Here is a 14,799-nt window from a genome sequence, read left to right on the forward strand (position 1 = left end):
AACATTTCAAGTGTTACAGTTACATAGTTGTGCATGATTTAATTACAGCAACTCCCTTCTGCATGTGGCAGGACTTGATGGGCCATTGACAAACCTAATTAGTAAATGAAACCTCAAGAACATTGGAGAAACATGTGCTTTCATAGGCAATGTTCCCTTTGAATGCTCTCAAATAGTCAGTTCCGCTGTCCAGCTTTCTATTCCTCTCGAGTCTCATCTCAGCAGACATCACATCTGCATATCTATAGTTCCTGGTTCAACTTTCACTGTGTGCTTTAAAAATGGTCACTAGACCATAATATTTGCAGAATGCACTTTCTCCAGTCATCTGACCTGTAGTCTAGTTTGGCAGATTCAGGCCCTGGAATTTAAATCTAAATACATGCTCTCAGTTGATAAACAGAATGTATATTGGATCACAATATTATTATCGGGGGGGTTCAGTCACAATGGGAATAATGTGGACTGGAATAGATGAGCTCTAGTAGTGTTTTTAGTTCCTACCACCAGGCCTGAAAAACTGTAGGTTGTGATAAACCATGGATCTTTTTAAAGAATAAGCAGCAAAATAAGGCTGTGCTTAGAGAGATAGTGACAGAAGTCATTGCCCTCCTCCTTCCCCACAGCTGAAAATACAGGCCAGTCAGTTTAAGGGCCTCCCTGTTTCCTGACCCTGGCAGACAGGGAAACCACTGCCGGGGTGGAAATAAAGCACTCACCCACTGTGAAATATCTGCAGGGTATTAGTATTGCTCAGCTACAATGGCAGAGGCCTACGCACAATGCTGGAAAGTTCTGCACAGCAGCACAAGATGACACATTCAGTGCGGGTCAAAAAAGCACATCATCTCATTGTACACTATCATTGTGTGTGGGTGTGTGAAAGTGAGAGAGAGAGAGAGAAAGAGAGCAAATCCTTGCTCCTTTGTTGTATTCCAAGCTGGGCTTAACAAGACCTGTTCCTACTGTCATATGGTCTCTGGTTCTGGTTGTACTTTTATGTAGATTTTTTGCCTTTGGATTTTCCTCTTGTTCATTCAGTGTAGTTTTTGATTTTTCCCTGGCTTGATTCTTACCTGGTTTCAGTTATTGATTGCCACCAACAATTCATTTGGGATTACCTTACAAAGGAAAAGAAGAAGGAAAGAAGAAGAGGAAACAGAACAAAAATAGAAACAAAAACCAGACAACCAGCTGCTACACCTGTAAAAAACCGGGGGCAAAACAGACAACAAAACAGACAACAATCCATGGCCTCTGAGGGGAATCCAGCCTTAGAGCCACCAGGAGCACCTGAAAGCAGAAAAGCAGAGAAAAAACAAACACACAAACAAACAAAAACAAGCACAAGAAGCAGCAATTGCATACAACACAGCTGTGGATATAGATGACCTGAGACGACATGATAATACATCAACTGCTTAGCGACCATGCTACTGGGCTAATGAATGTGTGTGTGTGTGTGAGAACATGCAACACCCATGGCACAGGACCTACATGATAACCGTGCTTAGTTATGAGTGTATAAGTGTACAGGGCCACAATCCACAGCTCCCCCAAGCAATCAGAAGCAGGCAGAGAGGGCCACAAGACCCAGGCCACCAGCAGCCCCCACAGAGCACAGAACCCAGGAAGCCCACCGCAGGGACAACTGCGCATCCACCCAGAAGACTGCAGAGGAAGCCCCCGGACAGAGCCCCCATAAGCATAGGGCAGAGGCCCCCCGGGAGCCAGGGGCAACAGCCCACCGACCCCGCCAGGCCCCAGCCGCCCAGACACGGGCCGTGCAATGGACCCGGGCCCCAAGAGCCCAAGCGCCCCCAAACCCCCCGGCAGAGGCCCCACCCAATACCCGGGAGGGCCAAGCGCCCCAGACAGCCACACAGTGGGTCAGCGCCTGCCCCAGCGCCCCTGGCCAAGTGCCCTGGGAGTCAAGACGTGCCCACAGGTGGGTGAAGCCGCGAGCAGTGGGGAGAGGCAACGCTGCCCCCCCATCGGGAGAAGCACAGGCAGGCCAGGCGACAGCAAGTCCCAGATCCAGGCCCAATCATTACCACACACACTTTCACGTCCCATACATCCACACATCCTCCCTCCCTCGACTCCGCTGGAGTGTAGTGCAGCGGGCACACCGGGGGGGGGGGGGGGGGGGCAGCAGCCACCACAGACCCCAAACCAGCAGAACAATTAATTAATCCTCTTGGCCCCTCTCGGCCCGAGCAGCAACCAGGAAGCAGGGGTGTGGGAAGAAGACCCCTCCCCTCACCCTTCTGGCTCTTCAATATTTTCTAATAGTGAGCGATTAAAATTGAGGGGCAGCCAAACTTGTAGAACTGGGAGTGCGGCCCTCTGGGCAGCCTACATAACCAAAGAGCCCCGCCCACCAGATGCCCCAAGACCTAATGTGTGTGTGTGAGTGTGTTTGATAAGTAGTGATGTCTAAGGTGTAATTAAAACAGGGGCGGGGAACTGCAGAGTGCAACCAAAGGGGACCACCTACGGGGCCCCATCCACTACACCCCACCGAACACACACGCCCCCAAAACCCTTCATGTGTGAGTGTGTGCTGTGTACAGGAGCCAGAAGGGAGAGGGGTATGGGGGACTGGCTGCAATAGGCATCCCCGTTTCCTGTGACCTGCCACAAGGCAGGAGGGCCTGTTGTCCACCAGGCTCGGGGCCTGCAGCGACCATATTCCGGGAGCTACTGTACCCCCAGAAGGCACCCATCCCGCCCCACCCCGGAGGACCTCTACAAAAAACAAACAAACAAACCACCCGGTCACACCAGTCGTAGCAGCCCGGGCCTGAGACCCACCATCACCCAGGCCCCCCCACCGCACGCCCCAACACCCTGAAAAAAAAACAACCATCTGCGGACACCTTGGAGGTCCCAGAGCAACAAGCCCGGCACCAGGACCTGCACCAACCCACCCATACTGTGGCGCATCCAGGGCAACTCAGCCCCCCCAGGCACAGGCAGGGCCACCCGGCATAGAGCCGCCCCACACCGCAAGACAGTCCCACCCGCAAGCCCCCAAAACTGCCCTCCAAGCCCGACACACAGTCCCCCCCAGCAATGACCAACCTGGTCCCCACGACCCGAGAGACCACCAGACGCCCGAAGCCACACAGCCCCCCCCAGCACACACCCAACCGCCCAGAGCGACGGGACAGCAACCCACCACCACCACTATGTGATAAAGCTAATCAGAGGGGACCAGAGAGAATGAAATTCAGCCAGTTGATGTTTTGAGGAGGCAGACATTGTTTCCATGCTAATATAATCTAAAAGAAAATTTCTAAACTGGTTAATACCCAGATTGTTCTTCGCTTTCCAGTTCATGAGAATAGTTTTCTTTGCGATACATAACACTGTGAGAACCATGTGTGCTGAGTTAATTTCCATGTTGATGTTGTCTAAGTCACCCAGTATGCACAGCGTGGGGCATGCAGGGATACTACACTTTAGCCATGTTGATAGGTCCTCACAGACTTCAAGCCAGAACTTCTGGACAGGCGCACAGAACCACAAAGCATGTGCATAATCATCAGGTGTGTTATCTGTGCAATGTGAGCAGATGTTTGAGTGTGTTAGACCCATCCTGAACATCCTTTGCCCTGTATAGTGTGTTCTATGAAGGATTTTGTATTGTATGAGCTGTAAATTGGGATTCCGAGTCATTCTGAAGGTGTTCAAACATATTTGTGGTCAGAAGCTATGACTAGAACTGATGGATAAATCTGCCTCCCATTTTGAGGATGGAAGAGACATTGTGTCATCTATCTTAGACAATAATTTATAAATTTTTGATAGTAGTTTTGGGGTGCAGATGCTTAGAAATTCTGCTACCCTAATGGGGAGTTGTAAGTCTGGTTGGTGGAGGATATATTTCTTTGTTATTATAGACTTAAGTTGTTGATATTCTAGGAATTTATTGCTGCCTATCTCGTGTTGTGATATGAGCTCATCAAATGAAATAAAATTTCCATTTTGGATTATATGTTCCAGATGTTTGATTCCTTTGATCTTCCACAGAGTAAAGTTTAGCATTTTTTTGTTTTGCAGTATGTCAGGATTGTTCCAGATGGGTGTAAGCTTACATGGGACAATTGAAGACTTTGTTATTTTAAGACATTCCCACCAGGCTGTCAGAGAGGTGCTGATGTTAATGCATTTGAAACATTTGTGATTTTTTACGTTTTGACTAATAAGTGGCAGGTCAGAGATTTCCAGATTATCACACAATGCTTGTTCTATATTTATCCATGGTTCATCTATTGGGCTAGGTTTAAACCATTTTGATATATACTGTAACCTATTGGCTAAGGAATAGTGCTGAAAATTAGGTAAATCTAATCCACCACAGTCCTTGGTCTTCTGTAGGGTTTTTAAACTAATACGTGGTGGTTTGTTTTACCACAGAAATTTGGAGATGCATGAATCTAGTGACTTAAACCAAGTAGCAGATGGTTTTATGGGGATCATTGAGAACAAATAATTAACTTTTGGTAGTATCATCATTTTAATGGTTGTAACTCTCCCCATAAGTGATATAGGTAAGGACTTCCAACGAGAGAGATTGTCCTCTACTGTCTTTAATAATTGCACATAATTTAGCTTTGTTAGCTCTGAGAGCCTGGAGGAAATGTTTATGCCTAAATATCTAATATTTCCTGACTGTAAAGTGATCGCAGGTATATTCTGGACTCTGTAGTTAATGGGCAGAACTGTGGTCTTAGACCAATTGATAGAGTAGTCAGAAAGTGCTGAGAATTTATTTATGAGTGTGATCGTGTGAGTGAGAGACGTCTGTGAGTTCTGAAGGAAAAGTAAAACATCATCAGTATAAAGACTTATTTTATGCTCAATATTTTGGGGTTGGATGCCTTTAATATTTCTATCTTGTCTGATAGCAGCTGCTAAAGGTTTGATGAAAATAGCAAAAAGTGAGGGAGAAAGTGGGCAACCCTGTCTTGTACCTCTCTGCAGACTGAAGCTTGGAGAGTTTTGATCATTTGTCCTGACACATGCATTTGGGGAGCTATATAATATCCTTATCCAGTTGATGAAGTGTGACCCAAACCCAAATTTGTTTAATGCTGCGAATAAAAATTTCCAGTTCACTCGATCAAATGCCTTTTCTGCATCTAGAGAGACTATTGTGGTTTCCAGGTTGTTGATGGTTGTTGATGATTAATTAGCCTGCGAGTGTTAGTGGATGAGTGTCTACCCTTTATGAAACCTGTCTGGTCAGGATGTATTATAAGTGGAGTTATTTCTTCCATTCTTTTGACGAGGGCTTTACAAATTATTTTGAGGTCTGCATTTATTAGAGATATTGGGCGGTAGCTGGATGGAAGTATGGGGTCTTTTCCTGGTTTCTGTAGCAAGATAATGTTAGCAGAGTTCATGTGTGGAACTTGTGCTTCCCCTCGAAGCACATTGTCCAAACTTCACACAGGGGACCAAACTTCCTGATAAGCTGAGAGTAATGTTCCACAAAGTGGTGTTTTGGTCTCAAACGAAAATCTGGAAAGATTAGCTGTAGCAAGTGCCTGTGCTCTACAATCTTAAAGTCGAGGAAATGCACCGTCTCCTCAGTATGCCTTGGTGCTACAGCTAACTCCACAATGTCCTTGAGAAGCATGAGGATTTCCCAAGTGTTGTCACTCTCAGGGACATAGTGACCAATAAGAAGTGGAAGGAGCCTTATGAGACACCAGTTCTCGTGGGCATTTCCACCAATTGTCCCTTTGGTGGAAAATCCCTTTCCAATCGTCTGAGGTCGATCTGTTCTGTCACTAAAAGTGTACTTAAAGAATTTGATGGCCTGATTCAGCACATCAAGTGTAAAATAACCCTTGCCTATCAGGTTTGAAAGACACTCGGTTGGAACAATGCCTTCCAAGATATCGTGCAAGATGTCAGGAGGGTACCCACTCACCACATGAAAATGGTTAAGATATTGAGTTAAAGGACATGCTCCTTTAACACCATAAGACCGACCCAATCCAGGATCCCTTTGCACCTGTTGCACCTGCCTATCATGGGACTCTTTATCGCGCATGTGAAAAAAAACAGAACATATCTCACGTTGCTGAGTGTCACTCCTGCTGGCTGAACAGAATCTGCAGAATTTCTCGACACTGAAGCTCTCAAAGAATCCTGCAAGAGAGTGAGCAGCAAGATTGTCAGCTGCAAAATACAAAACAGTACCTTTGACACTTGTACCTAGCTGCTCCAGGAAAATGCCATTTTGCTCAACAAACTGAAGATCATAGATCAGAGGTTGCAGTACTTTTGCATAACCACACTATTTGACTGTGGAGGTGTTGCACAGCAGAGCTAGTTGGATAGAGTTAAGGGTGGATCTATATTTTACTGGTATGTTCGCAATAACCCAGTAAACTGCACACATCTTATGTTTCACCTTTGATGTTCCAAGAGGATTGGCTATTTCAAAGTCGTCAATGTAAAGGCCAAGAGCAATTGTGAACTCATCCTTTAAAATAAGTGAATTTTCACTGAAGTACTGGCCATCTGCATATGACCTGTAATCCTGTGGGACATGGACTTTCTCCGACATAGCTTTGTCTAAAACATCAGTTTTGTTCAGCAACTTCTGTAGCATGGGAACAATAGGAACATATGCAAGAGGTTTTTTGTCTTTTCCCACAACACATTCAATTGGATTTACCAGTGGAAACTCTCTGTGCACATAGGATGCTCTTTTTTTGGGAGTTCGTAAAGGTCCATCTTTGGAACAATGCGACATTATGTTACTTTCTGACACAGCACGAATCATCTCTTTAACAAATGTTTCATCCAGGCGGCAGTCATATTTGTTTAATACAGTCATGACTCTGTGTTGTAGAAGTGGTTGTGACAGCTGATTTATTTGCCAAAGCTGTTGTACCACATCTTGCACAGCACTATCTGGTATGTGCAAAACGGTTTGCATCTTTAGTAGAAGAGATGCTAAATTGTGCCCAAGCTGTTTTTCTAAATCATGGAGATCACGGTCACTGGTTACCTCACTGACCTTGTCTATGTCTTCAATATCATCTGTATCTGACATTTGTTCTTGTGCAGCATCACCATCATGACTTAAAATATCATCACCAATGATTTCTGACTTAAACCTCTTCCAGTTTTGTTCTTTATGTACTTTGCTCTTGTGTGCTTTGAATGTGGAGTAAACACTGCTTTCAAAGTTACAGTCTTTATAAGGGCATTTGACCTTATGATTTACTTTTAGATGCACATAATGCAGGTGAGTGAAAAACTCACTCTCTGAACAAGACTCAGTAAACTCACATGACTGACAATTCAATTTTACTGGTCCATCTGCTGGTTGCTGATCTGGGGTTTTGGTATGAATGCGGGATAAATGCACTTTAAGTGCATTTAGTGATTTAAATGTGCACAGACATTCCTGATGCAAACAAGGAAATTGCTCTGTTCTTGCATAACTTCCATGTTTGAGTCTATAATGTTTAAACAGCTGTGCTCTCTTTTCACAGCTAAAAGCACAATACTTGCATTTCCAAATCATTGTGTTTGAATTTTGTTTTGAACAGTTGTCATAACGTTTGGACTTTTTAACGATGTATTTCTAATGTTCCCGCATAAGCTATCATTGCCTGAATTGCCTTTTTGAGGGCCAATATGGTCAAATGTGTGAACTTACCAGTTTCAGTAGCAAAGCGAAGAAAAACGGCTGGACGCGTTTTCTCCCTCCGCGCACACAGGACAGCCCGCCTCGCTGAACACCGTCGTCTCAGTTGAGATCCCGGAATTGTATCTAAGACGGTGAAACTTGTTACAATAAACTTTTATTGCTCATATAAAGCTATCAGAATAAGAAAAGTAGCTCTACAATAGGAAACAGGCTAAGCTGAGCGATTTAAAAAAAAAATCAAGAATTTGAACAGTGTCCACTGCAACCAAACATCCCCTCCCCCACTGAGGAAAAGTAAGCTAGTGGACAGCCAGCCTTAAAATGTCCGTCAAACCGGTTAACAGTAAATGTCCTAAGCACCACACAGATTAAAACAAAAACTTCATCTCCTCACCAATAGATCCTCGAATTCATGCAACAGCAATTGCGGTTGTAGTATGGTCGGAGAACGGTCAGCACAGGTCTGACTTTAACAGAATGTTGAACGTGGTCGCGGTCATGGGCGTTTATGTTCCCGCCACCAGCATGCATCACGCCACAACAAATCGTCACAAATCTAAATCTCAAAGTACTTTATTTCAGTTACATTTTACAGAATGACGTTGTTTAATATAAAGCTGCATGTTGTCTTTCCTTCTGTTTTATTATCTATATAGTTGTACTCCGAATGAGTATTATGTAGGATACTAAAAAAAGAGAGAAACAAACAAACTTACTTTTAAACGCAGATGGTGCAGTCTGCAACTGCGAGGGCCTCTCACTCAATTAATTTGAAAAGAAAAAAAAAAGATGTGGTCTGACAAAAACTTAGAAATTTAAATTCATTTGACTTAAAATTAATCATACATTCGCCAACATCAATAGATTAGTACAATTTACTCAGGGTTGTTTAGTAATGGTATGTAACTTAGATTTTTTAAGTGTATTGCAATTAAACATTTAATTAGATATAAAATCCGGGCTAACAGTGTATAACTGTGTTGTTTACGGTGAAATTTACTCTTCTATTTATCAGAATGGCTACACCTCTTTGTCTGGAGTTGTAACAGGCTGAGTACACATGAGGAAACTGTGCTGTGGTGAGAACATCAGCTACAGTCTTTGATAAATGAATCTCCTGTAATAAAACAATGTCCGCCTGTAAATCCTTCAATTTATTGGAGATTTTTAATCTCTTCTCCCTGGACCCAGCTCCATGCACATTCCATGAGATAAACCTCAGCGTGGACATGCTCAGACTAACGCAGTGAGTGCTGGATGCTTGCTAAAAGCATCCCGTGCGTGTGTGTGCATATATGCTTCCATGAACATGCCATTGTTGGTGTTTCAGTTGTCAGTCTGGGCTTGCTACAATATGTACTTGCGCTGTCAATGCTGTGTGGAACTTGATTATGTGCTCTGCTCAAAACTCTATGTGCGCCGTGCTTGTTAACATTACTTATTAAGGTGGAAACGCAGCGGGTTGGGGAAGAAAGACAGAATAGAAAAACAGTGCAAAAGAGTGGAAGTGTGAAATAGAAAAAACATACCCAAATAAACAAATATGAACTGCATACATCCTGTGCTGGTGAGACTGGCAGTGAGCTATATATTTTGCCTTGATAGATAACTGTGAATTGGATAGATTATTTCATCTTGCTTATATGTCATCTACAGTGAAATTATTCATACAAGTTAACGAATACAGATCACCTGGAGTTTAGAAGAGCCAAGGAGTGGTTTCCTGGTCGCGGTACAGCTGCCGTTGATGAATAACTTATCCACCGCGATGACAGCTCGGGAGCCTCCTTCTATGAACTTTCTCCGGATGGGGAACAGAACCCTGCGTCTTTCCAGGATTTCTTTGGGAAACTGGTCGTTGACGCTGAAGTCCGTTCCTCTCAGCTCCCTGCCGCGGCCCCTCACCTGGACCTTCTGTTGGAAATGCTCGAACTTGGCCACAATCGGTCTCGGTCGGCGGGCATCAGGTCTCTTCCCTCCCAGGCGGTGGACTCGGTGAAAAGTAATGTTTTTCACTACATCTACTGGAAGTTTCAGTTGATTTTGGATGAAGTTTTTCACTGCGAGTTCAGGATCCTCGTCTGCCTGCTCCGGGATTCCAGAAAACACCAGATTGTCCCTCATACTACGAGCCTGGAGATCAATAATTGATTATTTTATTCTCTTGTTCTCATCAGAGATCCGGCTCATTCCTTCGGTGAGTGATTTCACCGATCCTGAGGGCTGCGTTTTCTGCAGCCAGCGTCTGCACCTGTTGCTGGCTGAACTCCAACGATTCCCGTAATGCCTGGAACTCTGTGTAGAATTTCTAACAGAGACATACGGGCGTCGAAGCTGGATAATTTGTTATCAATCGATGTTAAAATGTCCGTCGAATCACTACCAGCTGGAGACGTCGCTCCGGGTGACTCTTCATTACGACTTCTCTTTGAGGTTGAAGCCTTGCTGCTAGCAGATGGTGTTTGGTTAGTTTTCCCCATGACGATCCTGTCAAAACACTCGTCGATGAAATCCGTGAGGCTCTCCAGGCTTTCTTCACTGTACTCCAGTGTTTTGTTTTTGTTTCACCCGATAATATATTTATTTAAACAGTAGTTATTGGCGTAATTATAATCTTACTATATTGTTTGCTCTATTTGAGGCGCGCCTTGTTTGAATCTGCCGATAGTCTCACACAATCTCGCGAGACTACAGCATCACTCTCTCTGCAATCCTTGGGATTACCTTCTTAAATGTATATATGTTGCTTGGCTATCTTTGCTCATTGCCTAACATACGGGTTCCTGTTTTCTCAAGTCTGTCCTGCTTGCTCATCTTGGATTTCAATTTATTGCATGGACTGACTTAGCTCTGTCCTTAACCCTCAACTCCATTAGATTTTCCTGTTTGGTGAATATTGAATATGACTTTTTTTTACCCCTTCACATGGCTTGGTTACAAGGCTACATTTGGTTCTTCTTCAACCTCACCTAGCGACAATTACCCTGGTCATTGCTTACCATGGCCACCATATTTCCCTGTGATCCAGACTGAATTTAATCTGGTCCCCCTGTTGAAATACACTGTACAGCAGGCCTATTTTACATAAAAGACTGCAGAAAGTGATAATGAATCACAAACCATTACTGTACTGTAGCACACCCACATCACCTGGCAATACACTATCAAATTAGAATGTATAATAGCTAAATGTATTGGTCCACTTCCAAAACATAGAACTTCCACAATAAAGGCCCAAAGACTGTAAAATTACTACACTTTCCATCCATCCATTAAATATCTACCTCTCTGTGGGACCAAGTCACAGGGGCAAAAGCCTGAGCAGATATTCCCAGATCCCTTTTCCACACATAAGGGCGTCGGCAGAGACGGAGGCCGATCTCTGCTTGGGCAAGGGCATCAAATAACACCTCTTGCCTCCTTCTCCTCGCGACATCACATCTAATCGCCAGGAATAACTGGGCTGACAGCTCCGATACCACTTGCCCAATTCTTAATAAAGGTTCAAGTACTCTCTCCATGGTGATACACTCCGGGTCGGGAAGCCGGTAAAACGTTTACAGGCTGGATGTCATATCAACCTGCGGAAAACTTGTGCGAGTTAGTTGTTTTCACCAAAGTCTGTACTTTTGATGGAAACACATGATTCAAATTTCTTTTGATGCACATTTCCCAATGATTCTAATCACTTTTGGATGGAAACATGACCATCATATGCTCGTATTTGTGATCAAATTCTTTTGATCGCTATATTCTGGAATAAAAGCATAAAATGATGGTGTTATTCACGGTGGTTATACGTATTTGTCAATGATACGAACCGTATCCCCATAAATGGACAAGACTAAACCTTGAAAACCCAAATCCTGGAAACCCATCTGTAACAAATACGTAAAACATCCATCCGTCCATCTGTACCCGCTTAATCCAACTCAGGGGGCTGGAGTCTATCCCAGCTGTCACTGGGCAAGAGGCAGGGTCGCCAGTCCATCACAGAGACAACAAGACAAACAACCATCCACGCTCACACACACTCCAAGGGTCAATTTAGAGTCACCAATTAACCTGGTGTGTATGTTTTTTGGTGGTGAGAGGAAGCCGGAGTACCTGGAGAAAAAATACACGGCAAGAACATCTCAGTCGGGATGCGAAGGAGGAACCTCTGGTTGTGAGGGAATATGCATATTATTTTACATGCATATTTGAAAACAGTATCCCAGGTTCAGATTCACATATATCTCTTACTATGTCAACAGGTATGCAAAATCTCTTCCAATCTCTATGAAAAACATATTTCTGTACATTTAAGTGGTTTTGTATGACTAGCCGAAGTCGTAGTTAAACATCTAAAACATATTCTCAACTGCAAAATATTCTATTTAATCTACAGATAATGTGTTGGTGAGTTTTCTTGTAAATGTATCTCTTTTGTGTTGAAAAGTATTATGTTTACAAATGTAAAAGTTTTTAAATGGTCATTGAATAGATTAAACATGCTGATACATCTAAACCATTTCAATGTTTTACATAGAAACAAAACTTTGAATAAAAAAAGTTTATAAAAAAAAAAGTTTATAAAACGCACGCATGTAGCCCAGCACTGCAATTTTATTTGTGAGACACAAACCATCCTTTAATTTTTATTCCATATTAATCTTGCTGAGGGTCAGAGTAAGAAGCAGGGTACACTATGGTCAGGTCGCTAGTCCATTTCATGACTAACACACACAGACAGACAGCCCTCTCACACTAACAGCGACGGCCAATTTACAATCTCCTATGAATCTAGCAAATTTAGGACTATGTGAGGAAACCATAGGGGGAGCATCCAAACTCCACAGGGCAGAAGGGCACCAACCAAAATTTTAACTCAGACCTTCTTGCCATGAGGACAGAGCTTATCACCTCATCATGTTTTATTATTTATTAAGTATGATAACACAAACAACAGCTTTTTAAGTAAAGACTTTGAACTCTCCTACCTGTTGCCCAATGACAGCTGGGATAGGCTCCAGCCCTCCACCACCCTGAGTTGCATTAAGCGAGTGTAGAAAATGGATGGATGGACTTTGTACTCTTTTGGGACACTGCCTCCTGCTGGACAAATTACACCATTTGCCCATCTGCAGTGTGTCATCCTGCTGTAGTTGTTTTGTTGTTCTGTTAGTTTCTTGTTAAACTTCTGTGATATGTCCGTCAACATGATACCCTTCATTTAGGCTCTCATAAGACACACAGGCACATCTTTAAAAAAACCATTATGTTAAACCAGTGTTTCTCAGTTCCGGTCCTCATGACCGACTGCCCTGCATGTTTTCGATGTTTCCACACCTGGTCAAAAGATCAGTTCGTCATCAAGCTCTGCAGTGGCCTGAGAAGGAGCCATTCATTTGAATCAGGTGTGGTGGAGGAGGGAACATGCAGGGCAGTGGGTCATGAGGACCGAAATTGAGAAACACTGTGTTAAACCATGTTATTCAAAACATAGTCAACCACTGCATAGCATGCATTTAAATGCTGCAATATAAAACAGCAGTTTAATGAATAATACACTTGCTTCGGTTTAGCTTAGCGGCTGGCGATATCGGTGAATGGGACTGCTTTTTAGTAGGAAATCTTTCTAACTAAGAAACTTTGCACCTATATACTCATTTTTAGGCTCACGTCCACCGTCAAAGACTTGGTGATGAACTTATTTCACACTGCCTGAAGCAGCATAGCTAGAGCTAGTACCATACATTTCAGTTTGTGTTACCAGAGAACAGTGTAGATTGTTACAAGTGTTAGCAGCACTGATTACATTTCTGTAATCAGCTTTTTCCACACATTAACACTAGATATGTTCAGGAGTATGTTCAGAGATCTTCGTGAAAAGAGAAATACCTGTTTTCTTGTTATATTAATATGTTTATTTAACAAATTACAGTAACAATAAATCAGTTTTTCTTACCTCCAATGCCAGGCACTATATTGTAGCAACTGACTAGTTTGTTGGCTTATGTTTGTTTGCCAGACTACAACAGTTTTAACTGCATGCCAGTCTTTCAACTCGCTTAATTATCTCTATTTAATAAGCTGAAAGAGCAACAAAATATGAACACTTACACTGTTCAATCAAACACCACAGTACACAGAGTATTTCCTTACATTAAATTATGTCACAGTAATGTCAAACTCACTTAATGAACTTTAGTTTCTTCACTGCCATGTGCTGATATGACAGAGGACGGCTACCTAAATTTTACTCCAGTAGAACTTGACTCTCTTGTTGACAGCACTATAGCTTCAATGCGTACAACACTGGACAATGTTGCCCCTCTGAAAAGGAAGGTAATCAGTCAGAAGAGGTTGGCTCCTTGGTATAATCCACAGCTGCTTTAAAGCAGACTGCAAGAAAGCTGGAGAGACAGTGGCGTTCCTCTAATTTAGAAGCATCTCAATTAGTCTGGAAAGATAGTTTAATAACGTATAAGAAAGCACTTCGTAAAGCTAGAACTGCTTATTATTCATCATTGATAGAAGAGAATAAGAATAATCCCAGGTTTCTCTTCAGCGCTGTAGCCAGGCTGACAAAGAGTCCGAGCTCTGTTGAGCCATGTATTCCTTTAACTCTCAGCAGTGATGATTTCATGAGATTCTTTATCAATAAAATAGTTTCTATCAGAGAGAAGATTGATGGAATCCTTCCCACTATCATCACTGATGTATCATCAAGTAGAGCAGCTTTAGAAGAATCTTTAGCAGCTTCTGCCCAGTTGATCTCTCTGAGTTAACAACAGCAATAGTCTCTTCTAAACCATCAACTTATATTTTAGACCCAATCCCAACCAGACTGTTCTAGGAGGTTTTCCCCTTAATTGACACTTCCATATTGGATTTGATCAATCGGTCTTTGTTGACAGGATATTTACCTCAGACTTTTAAGGTTGCTGTAATTAAACCTTTACTTAAAAAACCTACTCTTGATTTAGAAGTGTTGGCTAATTAGTCGCTCAGACTGCAGGTTTACTTGTTGTTCCCAGAGTTTCTAAAAGTAGAATGGGAGGTAGAGCCTTCAGTTATCAGGACCCTCTCTTGTGGAATAAGCTGCCAGTAAATGTCTGGGAAGCAGACAC

The sequence above is a fragment of the Leuresthes tenuis genome, unplaced genomic scaffold, assembly GCF_036924035.1.
Source record: "Leuresthes tenuis unplaced genomic scaffold, fLeuTen1.0.hap1 SCAF_13, whole genome shotgun sequence".
In the NCBI taxonomy this organism is placed as follows: domain Eukaryota; kingdom Metazoa; phylum Chordata; class Actinopteri; order Atheriniformes; family Atherinopsidae; genus Leuresthes; species Leuresthes tenuis.